This window comes from Narcine bancroftii, chromosome 1, assembly GCF_036971445.1.
Source record: "Narcine bancroftii isolate sNarBan1 chromosome 1, sNarBan1.hap1, whole genome shotgun sequence".
In the NCBI taxonomy this organism is placed as follows: Eukaryota; Metazoa; Chordata; class Chondrichthyes; order Torpediniformes; family Narcinidae; genus Narcine; species Narcine bancroftii.
The window spans coordinates 312,147,717-312,167,334 of record NC_091469.1 but is presented as its reverse complement, the minus strand read 5'-3'; positions in this window follow the sequence as shown (position 1 = coordinate 312,167,334).

Below are 19,618 nucleotides of genomic sequence, written 5' to 3'. Positions count from 1 at the left end.
CAGGCGGGGAATCAGATATGGGGAATCAGAGGTGTGGAATCAGTGGTTGGGAATCAGAGGCAGGGAATCAGATATGGGGAATCAGAGGTGGGGAATCAGTGGTTGGGAATCAGATGCAGGTAATCAGAGGCGGGGAATCAGAGGCGGGGAATCAGAGGCAGGGAATCAGATGTGCGGAATCAGAGATGGGGAATCAGAGTCCGGGAATCAGAGATGGGGAATCAGAGGCGGGGAATGAGATATGGGGAATCAGAGGCGGGGAATCAGAGGCGGGGAAGCAGTTGCGGGGAATCAGATATGGGGAATCAGAGGTGGCGAATCAAAGGCGCTGAATCAGAGATGGGGAATCAGAGGCGGGGAATCAGAGGCGGGGAATCAGAGGCGGGGAATCAGAGTTGGGGAATCAGAGGCGTGGAATCAGATATGGGGAAACAGAGGTGGGGAATCAGAGGCGGGGAAACAGAGGCGGGGAATCAGATATGGGGAATCAGAGGTGGGGAATCAGAGGTAGGGAGTCAGAGGCAGGGAATCAGAGGCGGGGAATCAGAGGCGGGGAATCAGAGGCAGGGAATCAGATGTGCAGAATCAGAGAAGGGGAATCAGAGGCAGGGAATCAGAGGCAGGGAATCAGAGGCGGGGAATCAGAGGCCGGGAATCAGAGGCCGGGAATGAGAGGCCGGGAATGAGAGGCCGGGAATCAGAGGCCGGAAATCAGAGGCCGGGAATCAGAGGTGGGGAATAAGAGGCACGGAATCAGATGTGCGGTATCAGAGATGGGGAATCACAGGCAGGGAATCAGAGGCGGGGAATCAGAGGCGCGGAATCAGAGGCAGGGAATCGGATGTGCGGAATCAGAGATGGGGAATCAGAGTCCGGGAATCAGAGATGGGGAATTAGAAGCGGGGAATCAGAGGCGGGGAAACATAGGTGGGGAATCAGATATGGGGAATCAGAGGTGGGGAATCAGAGGCGCTGAATCAGAGATGGTGAATCAGAGGAGGGGAATCAGAGGCAGGAAATCAGACATGGGGAATGAGAGGCTGGGAATCAGACACGGGGAATCAGAGGTGGGGAATCAGAGCTGGGGAATCAGAGGTGGGGAATCAGAGTTGGGGAATCAGAGGCGGGGAATCAGATATGGGGAAATAGAGGCAGGGAATCAGATGCAGGGAAACAGAGGCGGGGAATCAGATATGGGGAATCAGAGGAGGGGAATCAGAGGTTGGGAATCAGAGGCAGGGACTCAGAGGTTGGGATTCAGAGGCAGGGATTCAGATGCGGGGAATAAGACGCGGGGATTCAGAGCTGGGTAATCAGAGGCGGGGAATCAGAGGCAGGGAATCAGATATGGGGAATCAGAGGTGGGGAATCAGAGGCAGGGAATCAGATGTGCGGAATCAGAGATAGGGAATCAGAGTCCGGGAATCAGAGATGGGGAATATTTGGGGGGGAATGAGATATGGGGAATCAGAGGCGGGGAATCAGAGGCAGGGAATCAGATGTGCGGAATCAGAGATGGGGAATCAGAGTCCGGGAATCAGAGATGGGGAATCAGAGGTTGGGAATGAGATTTGGGGAATCAGAGGCGGGGAATCAGAGGCGGGGAAACAGATGCTGGGAATCAGATATGGGGAATCAGAGGTGGCGAATCAAAGGCGCTGAATCAGAGATGGGGAATGAAAGGCGGGGAATCAGAGGCAGGGAATCAAACACGGGGAATCAGAGGCGGGGAATCAGAGTTGGGGAATCAGAGGCGGGGACTCAGATATTGGGGAAACAGAGGCGGGGAATCAGAGGCGGGGAAACAGTGGCGGGGAATCAGATATGTGGAATCAGAGGTGGGGAATCGGAGGTTGAGAATCAGAGGCAGGGAATCAGAGGCGGGGAATCAGAGGCGGGGAATGAGTGGCAGGGAATCAGATGTGCGGAATCAGAGATGGGGAATCAGAGGCAGGGAATCAGAGGCGGGGAATCAGAATCAGAAGCGGGGAATCAGAGGTCGGGAATAAGAGGCCGGGAATCAGAGGTGGGTAATCAGAGTCCGGGAATCAGAGGCGGGGAATGAGATATGGGGAATTAGAGGCGGGGAATCAGAGGCGGGGAAACAGAGGCGGGGAATCAGATATGGGGAATCAGAGGTGGCGAATCAAAGGCGGTGAATCAGAGATGGGAAATCAGAGGCGGGGAATCAGAGGCAGGGAATCAAACACGGGGAATGAGAGATGGGGAATCATAGCTGGGGAATCAGAGGCGGGGAATCAGAGTATGGGAATCAGAGGCGGTGAATCAGATATGGGGAAACAGAGGCGGGAAATCAGAGGCGGGGAAACAGAGGCGGGGAATCAGATATGGGGAATCAGAGGTGGGGAATCAGATATGGGGAAACAGAGGCGGGGAATCAGAGGCGGGGAAACAGAGGCGGGGAATCAGATATGGAGAATCAGAGGTGGGGAATCAGTGGTTGGGAATCAGAGGCAGAGAATCAGATATGGGGAATCAGAGGTGGGGAATCAGTGGTTGGGAATCAGATGTGCGGAATCAGAGATGGGGAATCAGAGTCCGGGAATCAGAGATGGGGAATATTGGGGGGGGAATGAGATATGGGGAATCAGAGGCGGGGAATCAGAGGCAGGGAATCAGATGTGCGGAATCAGAGATGGGGAATCAGAGTCCGGGAATCAGAGATGGGGAATCAGAGGTTGGGAATGAGATTTGGGGAATCAGAGGCGGGGAATCAGAGGCGGGGAAACAGATGCTGGGAATCAGATATGGGGAATCAGAGGTGGCGAATCAAAGGCGCTGAATCAGAGATGGGGAATGAAAGGCGGGGAATCAGAGGCAGGGAATCAAACACGGGGAATCAGAGGCGGGGAATCAGAGTTGGGGAATCAGAGGCGGGGACTCAGATATTGGGGAAACAGAGGCGGGGAATCAGAGGCGGGGAAACAGTGGCGGGGAATCAGATATGTGGAATCAGAGGTGGGGAATCGGAGGTTGAGAATCAGAGGCAGGGAATCAGAGGCGGGGAATCAGAGGCGGGGAATGAGTGGCAGGGAATCAGATGTGCGGAATCAGAGATGGGGAATCAGAGGCAGGGAATCAGAGGCGGGGAATCAGAGGCAGGGAATCAGAGGTCGGGAATCAGAGGCGGGGAATCAGATATGGGGAATCAGAGGTGGGAAATCAGAGGCAGGGAATCAGATGTGCGGAATCAGAGGTGGGGAATCAGGGTCCGGGAATCAGAGATGGGGAATCAGAGGCGGGGAATGAGATATTGGGAATCAGAGGCGGGGAATCAGAGGCAGGGAAACAGAGGCGGAGAATCAGATATGGGGAATCAGAGATGGCGAATCAAAGGCGTTGAATCAGAGATGGGGAATCAGAGGAGGGGAATCAGAGGCGGGGAATCAGAGTTGGGGAATCAGAGGCGGGGAATCAGATATGGGGAAACAGAGGTGGGGAATCAGAGCTGGGGAATCAGAGGTGGGGAATCAGAGTTGGGGAATCAGAGGCGGGGAATCAGATATGGGGAAATAGAGGCAGGGAATCAGATGCAGGGAAACAGAGGCGGGGAATCAGATATGGGGAATCAGAGGAGGGGAATCAGAGGTTGGGAATCAGAGGCAGGGACTCAGAGGTTGGGATTCAGAGGCAGGGATTCAGATGCGGGGAATAAGACGCGGGGATTCAGAGCTGGGTAATCAGAGGCGGGGAATCAGAGTTGGGGAATCAGATGCGGGGAATTAGATATGGGGAAACAGAGGCGGGGAATTAGAGGCGGGGAAACAGAGGCGGGGAATCAGATATGGGGAATCAGAGGTGGGGAATCAGAGGCAGGGAATCAGATGTGCGGAATCAGAGATGGGGAATCAGAGGCAGGGAATCAGAATCAGAAGCGGGGAATCAGAGGTCGGGAATAAGAGGCCGGGAATCAGAGGTGGGTAATCAGAGTCCGGGAATCAGAGGCGGGGAATGAGATATGTGGAATTAGAGGCGGGGAATCAGAGGCGGGGAAACAGAGGCGGGGAATCAGATATGGGGAATCAGAGGTGGCGAATCAAAGGCGGTGAATCAGAGATGGGAAATCAGAGGCGGGGAATCAGAGGCAGGGAATCAAACACGGGGAATGAGAGATGGGGAATCATAGCTGGGGAATCAGAGGCGGGGAATCAGAGTATGGGAATCAGAGGCGGTGAATCAGATATGGGGAAACAGAGGCGGGAAATCAGAGGCGGGGAAACAGAGGCGGGGAATCAGATATGGGGAATCAGAGGTGGGGAATCAGATATGGGGAAACAGAGGCGGGGAATCAGAGGCGGGGAAACAGAGGCGGGGAATCAGATATGGAGAATCAGAGGTGGGGAATCAGTGGTTGGGAATCAGAGGCAGAGAATCAGATATGGGGAATCAGAGGTGGGGAATCAGTGGTTGGGAATCAGATGTGCGGAATCAGAGATGGGGAATCAGAGTCCGGGAATCAGAGATGGGGAATATTGGGGGGGGAATGAGATATGGGGAATCAGAGGCGGGGAATCAGAGGCAGGGAATCAGATGTGCGGAATCAGAGATGGGGAATCAGAGTCCGGGAATCAGAGATGGGGAATCAGAGGTTGGGAATGAGATTTGGGGAATCAGAGGCGGGGAATCAGAGGCGGGGAAACAGATGCTGGGAATCAGATATGGGGAATCAGAGGTGGCGAATCAAAGGCGCTGAATCAGAGATGGGGAATGAAAGGCGGGGAATCAGAGGCAGGGAATCAAACACGGGGAATCAGAGGCGGGGAATCAGAGTTGGGGAATCAGAGGCGGGGACTCAGATATTGGGGAAACAGAGGCGGGGAATCAGAGGCGGGGAAACAGTGGCGGGGAATCAGATATGTGGAATCAGAGGTGGGGAATCGGAGGTTGAGAATCAGAGGCAGGGAATCAGAGGCGGGGAATCAGAGGCGGGGAATGAGTGGCAGGGAATCAGATGTGCGGAATCAGAGATGGGGAATCAGAGGCAGGGAATCAGAGGCGGGGAATCAGAGGCAGGGAATCAGAGGTCGGGAATCAGAGGCGGGGAATCAGATATGGGGAATCAGAGGTGGGAAATCAGAGGCAGGGAATCAGATGTGCGGAATCAGAGGTGGGGAATCAGGGTCCGGGAATCAGAGATGGGGAATCAGAGGCGGGGAATGAGATATTGGGAATCAGAGGCGGGGAATCAGAGGCAGGGAAACAGAGGCGGAGAATCAGATATGGGGAATCAGAGATGGCGAATCAAAGGCGTTGAATCAGAGATGGGGAATCAGAGGAGGGGAATCAGAGGCGGGGAATCAGAGTTGGGGAATCAGAGGCGGGGAATCAGATATGGGGAAACAGAGGTGGGGAATCAGAGGCGGGGATACAGAGGTGGGGAATCAGATATGGGGAATCAGAGGTGGGGAATCAGAGGTTGGGAATCAAACACGGGGAATGAGAGACGGGGAATCATAGCTGGGTTATCAGAGGCGGGGAATCAGAGTTGGGGAATCAGAGGCGGGGAATCAGATATGGGGAAACAGAGGCGGGGAACAGAGGTGGGGAATCAGATATGGGGAAACAGAGGCGGGGAATCAGAGGCGGGGAAACAGAGGCGGGGAATCAGATATGGGGAATCAGAGGTGGGGAATCAGATATGGGGAAACAGAGGCGTGGAATACGAGGCGGGAAACACAGGCGGGGAATCAGATATGGGGAATCAGAGGTGTGGAATCAGTGGTTGGGAATCAGAGGCAGGGAATCAGATATGGGGAATCAGAGGTGGGGAATCAGTGGTTGGGAATCAGATGCAGGTAATCAGAGGCGGGGAATCAGAGGCGGGGAATCAGAGGCAGGGAATCAGATGTGCGGAATCAGAGATGGGGAATCAGAGTCCGGGAATCAGAGATGGGGAATCAGAGGCGGGGAATGAGATATGGGGAATCAGAGGCGGGGAATCAGAGGCGGGGAAGCAGTTGCGGGGAATCAGATATGGGGAATCAGAGGTGGCGAATCAAAGGCGCTGAATCAGAGATGGGGAATCAGAGGCGGGGAATCAGAGGCGGGGAAACAGAGGCGGGGAATCAGATATGGGGAATCAGAGGTGGGGAATCAGAGGTTGCGAATCAGAGGAAGGGAATCAGAGGCGGGGAATCAGAGGCGGGGAATCAGAGGCAGGGAATCAGATGTGCGGAATCAGAGATGGTGAATCAGAGGCGGGGAATCAGAGGCGGGGAATCAGAGGCAGGGAATCAGAGGCCGGGAATCAGAGGCGGGGAATCAGATATGGGGAATCAGAGGTGGGGAATCAGAGGCAGGGAATCAGATGTGCGGAATCAGAGATGGGGAATCAGAGGCAGAGAATCAGAATCAGAAGCGGGGAATAAGAGGCCGGGAATCAGAGGTGGGGAATCAGAGTCCGGGAATCAGAGATGGGGAATCAGAGGCGGGGAATGAGATATTGGGAATCAGAGGCGGGGAATCAGAGGCAGGGAAACAGAGGCGGGGAATCAGATATGGGGAATCAGAGGTTGGGAATCAGAGGCAGGGAATCAGAGGTGGGGAATCAGAGGCAGGGAATCAGATGCGGGGAATCAGAGGCGGGGAATCAGAGCTGGGGAATCAGAGGCGGGGAATCAGAGTTGGGGAATCAGAGGCCGGGAATTAGATATAAGGAAACAGAGGAGGGGAATCAGAGGCGGGGAAACAGAGGCGGGGAATCAGATATGGGGAATCAGAGGTGGGGAATAAGTTGCAGGGAAGCAGAGGCCTGGTATCAGAGCTGGGGAATAAGAGGCGGGGAATCTGAGTTGGGGTATCAGAGGCGGGGAATCAGATATGGGGAAACAGAGGCGGGGCATCAGAGGTGGGGAAACAGAGGCGGGGAATCAGATATGGGGAATCAGATGTGGGGAATCAGAGGCAGGGAATCAGATGTGCGGAATCAGAGATGGGGAATCAGAGGCATGGAATCAGAATCAGAAGCGGGGAATCAGAGGCCGGGAATCAGAGGCCGGGAATCAGATGCCGGGAATAAGAGGCCAGGAATCAGAGGTGGGGAATCAGAGTCCGGGAATCAGAGATGGGGAATCAGAGGCGGGGAATGAGATATGGGGAATCAGAGGTGGGGAATCAGAGGCGGGGAATCAGATATGGGGAATCAGAGGTGGCGAATCAAAGGTTGTGAATAAGAGATGGTGAATCAGAGGCGGGGAATCAGAGGCAGGGAATCAAACACGGGGAATCAGAGGTGGGTAATCAGAGCTGGGGAATCAGAGGCGGGGAATCAGAGTTGGGGAATCAGAGGCGTGGAATCAGATATGGGGAAACAGAGGCGGGGAATCAGAGGCGGGGAAACAGAGGCGGGGAATCAGATATGGGGAATCAGAGGTGGGGAATCAGATATGTGGAAACAGAGGCGGGGAATCAGAGGCGGAAAACAGAGGCGGGGAATCAGTGGTTGGGAATCAGAGGCAGGGAATCAGATATGGGGAATCAGAGGTGGGGAATCAGTGGTTGGGAATCAGAGGCAGGTAATCAGAGGCGGGGAATCAGAGGCGGGGAATCAGAGGCAGGGAATCAGATGTGCGGAATCAGAGATGGGGAATCAGAGTCCGGGAATCAGAGATGGGGAATCAGAGGCGGGAAATGAGATATGGGGAATCAGAGGCGGGGAATCGGAGGCGGGGAAACAGATGCGGTGAATCAGATATGGGGAATCAGAGGTGGCGAATCAAAGGCGCTGAATCAGAGATGGGGAATCAGAGGCGGGGAATCAGAGGCAGGGAATCAAACACACGGAATCAGAGGCGGGGAATCAGAGTTGGGGAATCAGAGGCGGGGAATCAGAGGCGGGGAAACAGAGGCGGGGAATCAGCTATGGGGAATCAGAGGTGGGGAATCAGATGTTACGAATCAGAGGCAGTGAATCAGAGGCGGGGAATCAGAGGCGGGGAATCAGAGGCAGGGAATCAGATGTGCGGAATCAGAGATGGGGAATCAGATGCAGGGAATCAGAGGTGGGGAATCAGAGGCAGGGAATCAGAGGCCGGGAATCAGAGGCGGGGAATCAGATATGGGGAATCAGAGGTGGGGAATCAGAGGCAGGGTATCAGATGTGCGGAATCAGAGATGGGGAGTCAGAGGCAGAGAATCAGAATCAGAAGCGGGGAATAAGAGGCCGGGAATCAGAGGTGGGGAATCAGAGTCCGGGAATCAGAGATGGGGAATCAGAGGTGGGGAATGAGATATTGGGAATCAGAGGCGGGGAATCAGAGGCAGGGAAACAGAGGTGGGGAATCAGATATGGTGAATCAGAGGTTGGGAATCAGAGGCAGGGAATCAGAAGTGGGGAATCAGAGGCTGGGAATCAGATGCGGGGAATCAGAGGCGGGGAATCAGAGCTGGGGAATCAGAGGCGGGGAATCAGATTTGGGGAATCAGAGGCAGGGAATTAGATATGGGGAAACAGAGGAGGGGAATCAGAGGCGGGGAAACAGAGGCGTGGAATCAGATATGGGGAATCAGAGGTGGGGAATAAGTGGCAGGGAAGCAGAGGCGGGGTATCAGAGCTGGGGAATCAGAGGCGGGGAATCTGAGTTGGGTTATCAGAGGAGGGGAATCAGATATGGGGAAACAGGCGGGGCATCAGAGGCGGGGAAACAGAGGCGGGGAATCAGATATGGGGAATCAGAGGTGGGGAATCAGAGGCAGGGAATCAGATGTGCGGAATCAGAGATGGGGTATCAGAGGCATGGAATCAGAATCAGAAGCGGAGAATCAGAGGCCGGGAATCAGAGGCCGGGAATCAGATGCCGGGAATAAGAGGCCGGGAATCAGAGGTGGGGAATCTGAGTCCGGGAATCAGAAATGGGGAATCAGAGGCGGGGAATGAGATATGGGGAAACAGAGGCGGGGAATCAGATGCAGGGAAACAGAGGCGGGGAATCAGATATGGGGAATCAGAGGAGGGGAATCAGAGGTTGGGAATCAGAGGCAGGGACTCAGAGGTTGGGATTCAGAGGCAGGGAATCAGATGCGGGGAATAAGACGCGGGGATTCAGAGCTGGGTAATCAGAGGTGGGGAATCAGAGTTGGGGAATCAGAGGCGGGGAATTAGATATGGGGAAACAGAGGCGGGGAATTAGAGGCGGGGAAACAGAGGCGGGGAATCAGATATGGGGAATCAGAGGTGGGGAATCAGAGGCAGGGAATCAGATGTGCGGAATCAGAGATGGGGAATCAGAGGCAGGGAATCAGAATCAGAAGCGGGGAATCAGAGGTCGGGAATAAGAGGCCGGGAATCAGAGGTGGGTAATCAGAGTCCGGGAATCAGAGGCGGGGAATGAGATATGGGGAATTAGAGGCGGGGAATCAGAGGCGGGGAAACAGAGGCGGGGAATCAGACATGGGGAATCAGAGGTGGCGAATCAAAGGCGGTGAATCAGAGATGGGAAATCAGAGGCGGGGAATCAGAGGCAGGGAATCAAACACGGGGAATGAGAGATGGGGAATCATAGCTGGGGAATCAGAGGCGGGGAATCAGAGTTGGGGAATCAGAGGCGGTGAATCAGATATGGGGAAACAGAGGCGGGAAATCAGAGGCGGGGAAACAGAGGCGGGGAATCAGATATGGGGAATCAGAGGTGGGGAATCAGATATGGGGAAACAGAGGCGGGGAATCAGAGGCGGGGAAACAGAGGCGGGGAATCAGATATGGAGAATCAGAGGTGGGGAATCAGTGGTTGGGAATCAGAGGCAGAGAATCAGATATGGGGAATCAGAGGTGGGGAATCAGTGGTTGGGAATCAGATGTGCGGAAACAGAGATGGGGAATCAGAGTCCGGGAATCAGAGATGGGGAATATTGGGGGGGGAATGAGATATGGGGAATCAGAGGCGGGGAATCAGAGGCATGGAATCAGATGTGCGGAATCAGAGATGGGGAATCAGAGTCCGGGAATCAGAGATGGGGAATCAGAGGTTGGGAATGAGATATGGGGAATCAGAGGCGGGGAATCAGAGGCGGGGAAACAGATGCTGGGAATCAGATATGGGGAATCAGAGGTGGCGAATCAAAGGCGCTGAATCAGAGATGGGGAATGAAAGGCGGGGAATCAGAGGCAGGGAATCAAACACGGGGAATCAGAGGCGGGGAATCAGAGTTGGGGAATCAGAGGCGGGGACTCAGATATTGGGGAAACAGAGGCGGGGAATCAGAGGCGGGGAAACAGTGGCGGGGAATCAGATATGTGGAATCAGAGGTGGGGAATCAGAGGTTGAGAATCAGAGGCAGGGAATCAGAGGCGGGGAATCAGAGGCGGGGAATGAGTGGCAGGGAATCAGATGTGCGGAATCAGAGATGGGGAATCAGAGGCAGGGAATCAGAGGCGGGGAATCAGAGGCAGGGAATCAGAGGTCGGGAATCAGAGGCGGGGAATCAGATATGGGGAATCAGAGGTGGGGAATCAGAGGCAGGGAATCAGATGTGCGGAATCAGAGGTGGGGAATCAGGGTCCGGGAATCAGAGATGGGGAATCAGAGGCGGGGAATGAGATATTGGGAATCAGAGGCGGGGAATCAGAGGCAGGGAAACAGAGGCGGAGAATCAGATATGGGGAATCAGAGATGGCGAATCAAAGGCGTTGAATCAGAGATGAGGAATCAGAGGAGGGGAATCAGAGGCGGGGAATCAGAGTTGGGGAATCAGAGGCGGGGAATCAGATATGGGGAAACAGAGGTGGGGAATCAGAGGCGGGGATACAGAGGTGGGGAATCAGATATGGGGAATCAGAGGTGGGGAATCAGAGGTTGGGAATCAAACACTGGGAATGAGAGACGGGGAATCATAGCTGGGGAATCAGAGGCGGGGAATCAGAGTTGGGGAATCAGAGGCGGGGAATCAGATATGGGGAAACAGAGGCGGGGAACAGAGGCGGGGAATCAGATATGGGGAAACAGAGGCGGGGAATCAGAGGCGGGGAAACAGAGGCGGGGAATCAGATATGGGGAATCAGAGGTGGGGAATCAGATATGGGGAAACAGAGGCGGGGAATACGAGGCGGGAAACACAGGCGGGGAATCAGATATGGGGAATCAGAGGTGTGGAATAAGTGGTTGGGAATCAGAGGCAGGGAATCAGATATGGGGAATCAGAGGTGGGGAATCAGTGGTTGGGAATCAGATGCAGGTAATCAGAGGCGGGGAATCAGAGGCGGGGAATCAGAGGCAGGGAATCAGATGTGCGGAATCAGAGATGGGGAATCAGAGTCCGGGAATCAGAGATGGGGAATCAGAGGCGGGGAATGAGATATGGGGAATCAGAGGCGGGGAATCAGAGGCGGGGAAGCAGTTGCGGGGAATCAGATATGGGGAATCAGAGGTGGCGAATCAAAGGCGCTGAATCAGAGATGGGGAATCAGAGGCCGGGAATCAGAGGCGGGGAAACAGAGGCGGGGAATCAGATATGGGGAATCAGAGGTGGGGAATCAGAAGTTGCGAATCAGAGGAAGGGAATCAGAGGCGGGGAATCAGAGGCGGAGAATCAGAGGCAGGGAATCAGAGGCCGGGAATCAGAGGCGGGGAATCAGATATGGGGAATCAGAGGTGGGGAATCAGAGGCAGGGAATCAGATGTGCGGAATCAGAGATGGGGAATCAGAGGCAGAGAATCAGAATCAGAAGCGGGGAATAAGAGGCCGGGAATCAGAGGTGGGGAATCAGAGTCCGGGAATCAGAGATGGGGAATCAGAGGCGGGGAATGAGATATTGGGAATCAGAGGCGGGGAATCAGAGGCAGGGAAACAGAGGCGGGGAATCAGATATGGGGAATCAGAGGTTGGGAATCAGAGGCAGGGAATCAGAGGTGGGGAATCAGAGGCAGGGAATCAGATGCGGGGAATCAGAGGCGGGGAATCAGAGCTGGGGAATCAGAGGCGGGGAATCAGAGTTGGGGAATCAGAGGCCGGGAATTAGATATAAGGAAACAGAGGAGGGGAATCAGAGGTGGGGAATAAGTTGCAGGGAAGCAGAGGCCGGGTATCAGAGCTGGGGAATAAGAGGCGGGGAATCTGAGTTGGGGTATCAGAGGCGGGGAATCAGATATGGGGAAACAGAGGCGGGGCATCAGAGGTGGGGAAACAGAGGCGGGGATTCAGATATGGGGAATCAGATGTGGGGAATCAGAGGCAGGGAATCAGATGTGCAGAATCAGAGATGGGGAATCAGAGGCATGGAATCAGAATCAGAAGCGGGGAATCAGAGGCCGGGAATCAGAGGCCGGGAATCAGATGCCGGGAATAAGAGGCCAGGAATCAGAGGTGGGGAATCAGAGTCCGGGAATCAGAGATGGGGAATCAGAGGCGGGGAATGAGATATGGGGAATCAGAGGTGGGGAATCAGAGGCGGGGAATCAGATATGGGGAATCAGAGGTGGCGAATCAAAGGTTGTGAATAAGAGATGGTGAATCAGAGGCGGGGAATCAGAGGCAGGGAATCAAACACGGGGAATCAGAGGCGGGTAATCAGAGCTGGGGAATCAGAGGCGGGGAATCAGAGTTGGGGAATCAGAGGTGTGGAATCAGATATGGGGAAACAGAGGCGGTTAATCAGAGGCGGGGAAACAGAGGCGGGGAATCAGATATGGGGAATCAGAGGTGGGGAATCAGATATGGGGAAACAGAGGCGGGGAATCAGAGGCGGAAAACAGAGGCGGGGAATCAGTGGTTGGGAATCAGAGGCAGGGAATCAGATATGGGGAATCAGAGGTGGGGAATCAGTGGTTGGGAATCAGAGGCAGGTAATCAGAGGCGGGGAATCAGAGGCGGGGAATCAGAGGCAGGGAATCAGATGTGCGGAATCAGAGATGGGGAATCAGAGTCCGGGAATCAGAGATGGGGAATCAGAGGCGGGAAATGAGATATGGGGAATCAGAGGCGGGGAATCAGAGGCGGGGAAACAGATGCGGTGAATCAGATATGGGGAATCAGAGGTGGCGAATCAAAGGCGCTGAATCAGAGATGGGGAATCAGAGGCGCTGAATCAGAGGCGGGGAATCAGAGTTGGGGAATCAGAGGCGGGGAATCAGAGGCGGGGAAACAGAGGCGGGGAATCAGCTATGGGGAATCAGAGGTGGGGAATCAGATGTTACGAATCAGAGGCAGTGAATCAGAGGCGGGGAATCAGAGGCGGGGAATCAGAGGCAGGGAATCAGATGTGCGGAATCAGAGATGGGGAATCAGAGGCAGGGAATCAGAGGCGGGGAATCAGAGGCAGGGAATCAGAGGCCGGGAATCAGAGGCGGGGAATCAGATATGGGGAATCAGAGGTGGGGAATCAGAGGCAGGGTATCAGATGTGCGGAATCAGAGATGGGGAGTCAGAGGCAGAGAATCAGAATCAGAAGCGGGGAATAAGAGGCCGGGAATCAGAGGTGGGGAATCAGAGTCCGGGAATCAGAGATGGGGAATCAGAGGTGGGGAATGAGATATTGGGAATCAGAGGCGGGGAATCAGAGGCAGGGAAACAGAGGCGGGGAATCAGATATGGGGAATCAGAGGTTGGGAATCAGAGGCAGGGAATCAGAAGTGGGGAATCAGAGGCTGGGAATCTGATGCGGGGAATCAGAGGCGGGGAATCAGAGCTGGGGAATCAGAGGCGGGGAATCAGATTTGGGGAATCAGAGGCAGGGAATTAGATATGGGGAAACAGAGGAGGGGAATCAGAGGCGGGGAAACAGAGGCGTGGAATCAGATATGGGGAATCAGAGGTGGGGAATAAGTGGCAGGGAAGCAGAGGCGGGGTATCAGAGCTGGGGAATCAGAGGCGGGGAATCTGAGTTGGGTTATCAGAGGAGGGGAATCAGATATGGGGAAACAGGCGGGGCATCAGAGGCGGGGAAACAGAGGCGGGGAATCAGATATGGGGAATCAGAGGTGGGGAATCAGAGGCAGGGAATCAAATGTGCGGAATCAGAGATGGGGTATCAGAGGCATGGAATCAGAATCAGAAGCGGAGAATCAGAGGCCGGGAATCAGAGGCCGGGAATCAGATGCCGGGAATAAGAGGCCGGGAATCAGAGGTGGGGTATCTGAGTCCGGGAATCAGAAATGGGGAATCAGAGGCGGGGAATGAGATATGTGGAAACAGAGGCGGGGAATCAGATATGGGGAATCAGAGGTGGGGAATCAGATATGGGGAAACAGAGGCGGGGAATCAGAGGCGGGGAAACAGAGGCGGGGAATCAGATATGGGGAATCAGAGGTGGGGAATCAGTGGTTGGGAATCAGAGGCAGAGAATCAGATATGGGGAATCAGAGGTGGGGAATCAATGGTTGGGAATCAGATGTGCGGAGTCAGAGATGGGGAATCAGAGTGCGGGAATCAGAGATGGGGAATCAGAGGCGGGGAATGAGATATGGGGAATCAGAGGCGGGGAAACATAGGTGGGGAATCTGATATGGGGAATCAGAGGTGGGGAATCAGAGGCGCTGAATGAGAGATGGTGAATCAGAGGCGGGGAATCAGAGGCAGGAAATCAGACATGGGGAATGAGAGGCTGGGAATCAGACACGGGGAATCAGAGGTGGGGAATCAGAGCTGTGGAATCAGAGGTGGGGAATCAGAGTTGGGGAATCAGAGGCGGCGAATCAGATATGGGGAAACAGAGGCGGGGAATCAGATGCAGGGAAACAGAGGCGGGGAATCAGATATGGGGAATCAGAGGAGGGGAATCAGAGGTTGGGAATCAGAGGCAGGGACTCAGAGGTTGGGATTCAGAGGCAGGGAATCAGATGCGGGGAATAAGACGCGGGGATTCAGAGCTGGGTAATCAGAGGCGGGGAATCAGAGTTGGGGAATCAGAGGCGAGGAATTAGATATGGGGAAACAGAGGCGGGGAATTAGAGGCGGGGAAACAGAGGCGGGGAATCAGATATGGGGAATCAGAGGTGGGGAATCAGAGGCAGGGAATCAGATGTGCGGAATCAGAAATGGGGAATCAGAGGCAGGGAATCAGAATCAGAAGCGGGGAATCAGAGGCCGGGAATAAGAGGCCGGGAATCTGAGGTGGGTAATCAGAGTCCGGGAATCAGAGGCGGGGAATGAGATATGGGGAATTAGAGGCGGGGAATCAGAGGCGGGGAAACAGAGGCGGGGAATCAGATATGGGGAATCAGAGGTGGCGAATCAAAGGCGGTGAATCAGAGATGGGGAATCAGAGGCGGGGAATCAGAGGCAGGGAATCAAACACGGGGAATGAGAGACGGGGAATCATAGCTGGGGAATCAGAGGCGGGGAATCAGAGTTGGGGAATCAGAGGCGGTGAATCAGATATGGGGAAACAGAGTCGGGAAATCAGAGGCGGGGAAGCAGTTGCGGGGAATCAGATATGGGGAATCAGAGGTGGCGAATCAAAGGCGCTGAATCAGAGATGGGGAATCAGAGGCGGGGAATCAGAGGCGGGGAAACAGAGGCGGGGAATCAGATATGGGGAATCAGAGGTGGGGAATCAGAGGTTGCGAATCAGAGGAAGGGAATCAGAGGCGGGGAATCAGAGGCGGGGAATCAGAGGCCGGGAATCAGAGGTGGGGAATCAGAGTCCGGGAATCAGAGATGGGGAATCAGAGGCGGGGAATGAGATATTGGGAATCAGAGGCGGGGAATCAGAGGCAGGGAAACAGAGGCGGGAAATCAGATATGGGGAATCAGAGGTTGGGAATCAGAGGCAGGGAATCAGAGGTGGGGAATCAGAGGCAGGGAATCAGATGCGGGGAATCAGAGGCGGGGAATCAGAGCTGGGGAATCAGAGGCGGGGAATCAGAGTTGGGGAATCAGAGGCCGGGAATTAGATATAAGGAAACAGAGGAGGGGAATCAGAGGCGGGGAAACAGAGGCGGGGAATCAGATATGGGGAATCAGAGGTGGGGAATAAGTTGCAGGGAAGCAGAGGCCGGGTATCAGAGCTGGGGAATAAGAGGCGGGGAATCTGAGTTGGGGTATCAGAGGCGGGGAATCAGATATGTGGTAACAGAGGCGGGGTATCAGAGGTGGGGAAACAGAGGCGGGGAATCAGATATGGGGAATCAGATGTGGGGAATCAGAGGCAGGGAATCAGATGTGCGGAATCAGAGATGGGGAATCAGAGGCATGGAATCAGAATCAGAAGCGGGGAATCAGAGGCCGGGAATCAGAGGCCGGGAATCAGATGCCGGGAATAAGAGGCCAGGAATCAGAGGTGGGGAATCAGAGTCCGGGAATCAGAGATGGGGAATCAGAGGCGGGGAATGAGATATGGGGAATCAGAGGTGGGGAATCAGAGGCGGGGAATCAGATATGGGGAATCAGAGGTGGCGAATCAAAGGTTGTGAATAAGAGATGGTGAATCAGAGGCGGGGAATCAGAGGCAGGGAATCAAACACGGGGAATCAGAGGCGGGTAATCAGAGCTGGGGAATCAGAGGCGGGGAATCAGAGTTGGGGAATCAGAGGCGTGGAATCAGATGTGGGGAAACAGAGGCGGGGAATCAGAGGCGGGGAAACAGAGGCGGGGAATCAGATATGGGGAATCAGAGGTGGGGAATCAGATATGTGGAAACAGAGGCGGGGAATCAGAGGCGGAAAACAGAGGCGGGGAATCAGTGGTTGGGAATCAGAGGCAGGGAATCAGATATGGGGAATCAGAGGTGGGGAATCAGTGGTTGGGAATCAGAGGCAGGTAATCAGAGGCGGGGAATCAGAGGCGGGGAATCAGAGGCAGGGAATCAGATGTGCGGAATCAGAGATGGGGAATCAGAGTCCGGGAATCAGAGATGGGGAATCAGAGGCGGGAAATGAGATATGGGGAATCAGAGGCGGGGAATCAGAGGCGGGGAAACAGATGCGGTGAATCAGATATGGGAATCAGAGGTGGCGAATCAAAGGCGCTGAATCAGAGATGGGGAATCAGAGGCGGGGAATCAGAGGCAGGGAATCAAACACGGGGAATCAGAGGCGGGGAATCAGAGTTGGGGAATCAGAGGCGGGGAATCAGAGGCGGGGAAACAGAGGCGGGGAATCAGCTATGGGGAATCAGAGGTGGGGAATCAGATGTTACGAATCAGAGGCAGTGAATCAGAGGCGGGGAATCAGAGGCGGGGAATCAGAGGCAGGGAATCAGATGTGCGGAATCAGAGATGGGGAATCAGATGCAGGGAATCAGAGGCGGGGACTCAGAGGCAGGGAATCAGAGGCCGGGAATCAGAGGCGGGGAATCAGATATGGGGAATCAGAGGTGGGGAATCAGAGGCAGGGTATCAGATGTGCGGAATCAGAGATGGGGAGTCAGAGGCAGAGAATCAGAATCAGAAGCGGGGAATAAGAGGCCGGGAATCAGAGGTGGGGAATCAGAGTCCGGGAATCAGAGATGGGGAATCAGAGGTGGGGAATGAGATATTGGGAATCAGAGGCGGGGAATCAGAGGCAGGGAAACAGAGGTGGGGAATCAGATATGGGGAAACAGAGGCGGGGCATCAGAGGTGGGGAAACAGAGGTGGGGATTCAGATATGGGGAAACAGAGGCGGGGAATCAGAGGCGGAAAACAGAGGCGGGGAATCAGTGGTTGGGAATCAGAGGCAGGGAATCAGATATGGGGAATCAGAGGTGGGGAATCAGTGGTTGGGAATCAGAGGCAGGTAATCAGAGGCGGGGAATCAGAGGCGGGGAATCAGAGGCAGGGAATCAGATGTGCGGAATCAGAGATGGGGAATCAGAGTCCGGGAATCAGAGATGGGGAATCAGAGGCGGGAAATGAGATATGGGGAATCAGAGGCGGGGAATCAGAGGCGGGGAAACAGATGCGGTGAATCAGATATGGGGAATCAGAGGTGGCGAATCAAAGGCGCTGAATCAGAGATGGGGAATCAGAGGCGCTGAATCAGAGGCGGGGAATCAGAGTTGGGGAATCAGAGGCGGGGAATCAGAGGCGGGGAAACAGAGGCGGGGAATCAGCTATGGGGAATCAGAGGTGGGGAATCAGATGTTACGAATCAGAGGCAGTGAATCAGAGGCGGGGAATCAGAGGCGGGGAATCAGAGGCAGGGAATCAGATGTGCGGAATCAGAGATGGGGAATCAGAGGCAGGGAATCAGAGGCGGGGAATCAGAGGCAGGGAATCAGAGGCCGGGAATCAGAGGCGGGGAATCAGATATGGGGAATCAGAGGTGGGGAATCAGAGGCAGGGTATCAGATGTGCGGAATCAGAGATGGGGAGTCAGAGGCAGAGAATCAGAATCAGAAGCGGGGAATAAGAGGCCGGGAATCAGAGGTGGGGAATCAGAGTCCGGGAATCAGAGATGGGGAATCAGAGGTGGGGAATGAGATATTGGGAATCAGAGGCGGGGAATCAGAGGCAGGGAAACAGAGGCGGGGAATCAGATATGGGGAATCAGAGGTTGGGAATCAGAGGCAGGGAATCAGAAGTGGGGAATCAGAGGCTGGGAATCTGATGCGGGGAATCAGAGGCGGGGAATCAGAGCTGGGGAATCAGAGGCGGGGAATCAGATTTGGGGAATCAGAGGCAGGGAATTAGATATGGGGAAACAGAGGAGGGGAATCAGAGGCGGGGAAACAGAGGCGTGGAATCAGATATGGGGAATCAGAGGTGGGGAATAAGTGGCAGGGAAGCAGAGGCGGGGTATCAGAGCTGGGGAATCAGAGGCGGGGAATCTGAGTTGGGTTATCAGAGGAGGGGAATCAGATATGGGGAAACAGGCGGGGCATCAGAGGCGGGGAAACAGAGGCGGGGAATCAGATATGGGGAATCAGAGGTGGGGAATCAGAGGCAGGGAATCAAATGTGCGGAATCAGAGATGGGGTATCAGAGGCATGGAATCAGAATCAGAAGCGGAGAATCAGAGGCCGGGAATCAGAGGCCGGGAATCAGATGCCGGGAATAAGAGGCCGGGAATCAGAGGTGGGGAATCTGAGTCCGGGAATCAGAAATGGGGAATCAGAGGCGGGGAATGAGATATGTGGAAACAGAGGCGGGGAATCAGATATGGGGAATCAGAGGTGGGGAATCAGATATGGGGAAACAGAGGCGGGGAATCAGAGGCGGGGAAACAGAGGCGGGGAATCAGATATGGGGAATCAGAGGTGGGGAATCAGTGGTTGGGAATCAGAGGCAGAGAATCAGATATGGGGAATCAGAGGTGGGGAATCAATGGTTGGGAATCAGATGTGCGGAGTCAGAGATGGGGAATCAGAGTGCGGGAATCAGAGATGGGGAATCAGAGGCGGGGAATGAGATATGGGGAATCAGAGGCGGGGAAACATAGGTGGGGAATCTGATATGGGGAATCAGAGGTGGGGAATCAGAGGCGCTGAATGAGAGATGGTGAATCAGAGGCGGGGAATCAGAGGCAGGAAATCAGACATGGGGAATGAGAGGCTGGGAATCAGACACGGGGAATCAGAGGTGGGGAATCAGAGCTGTGGAATCAGAGGTGGGGAATCAGAGTTGGGGAATCAGAGGCGGCGAATCAGATATGGGGAAACAGAGGCGGGGAATCAGATGCAGGGAAACAGAGGCGGGGAATCAGATATGGGGAATCAGAGGAGGGGAATCAGAGGTTGGGAATCAGAG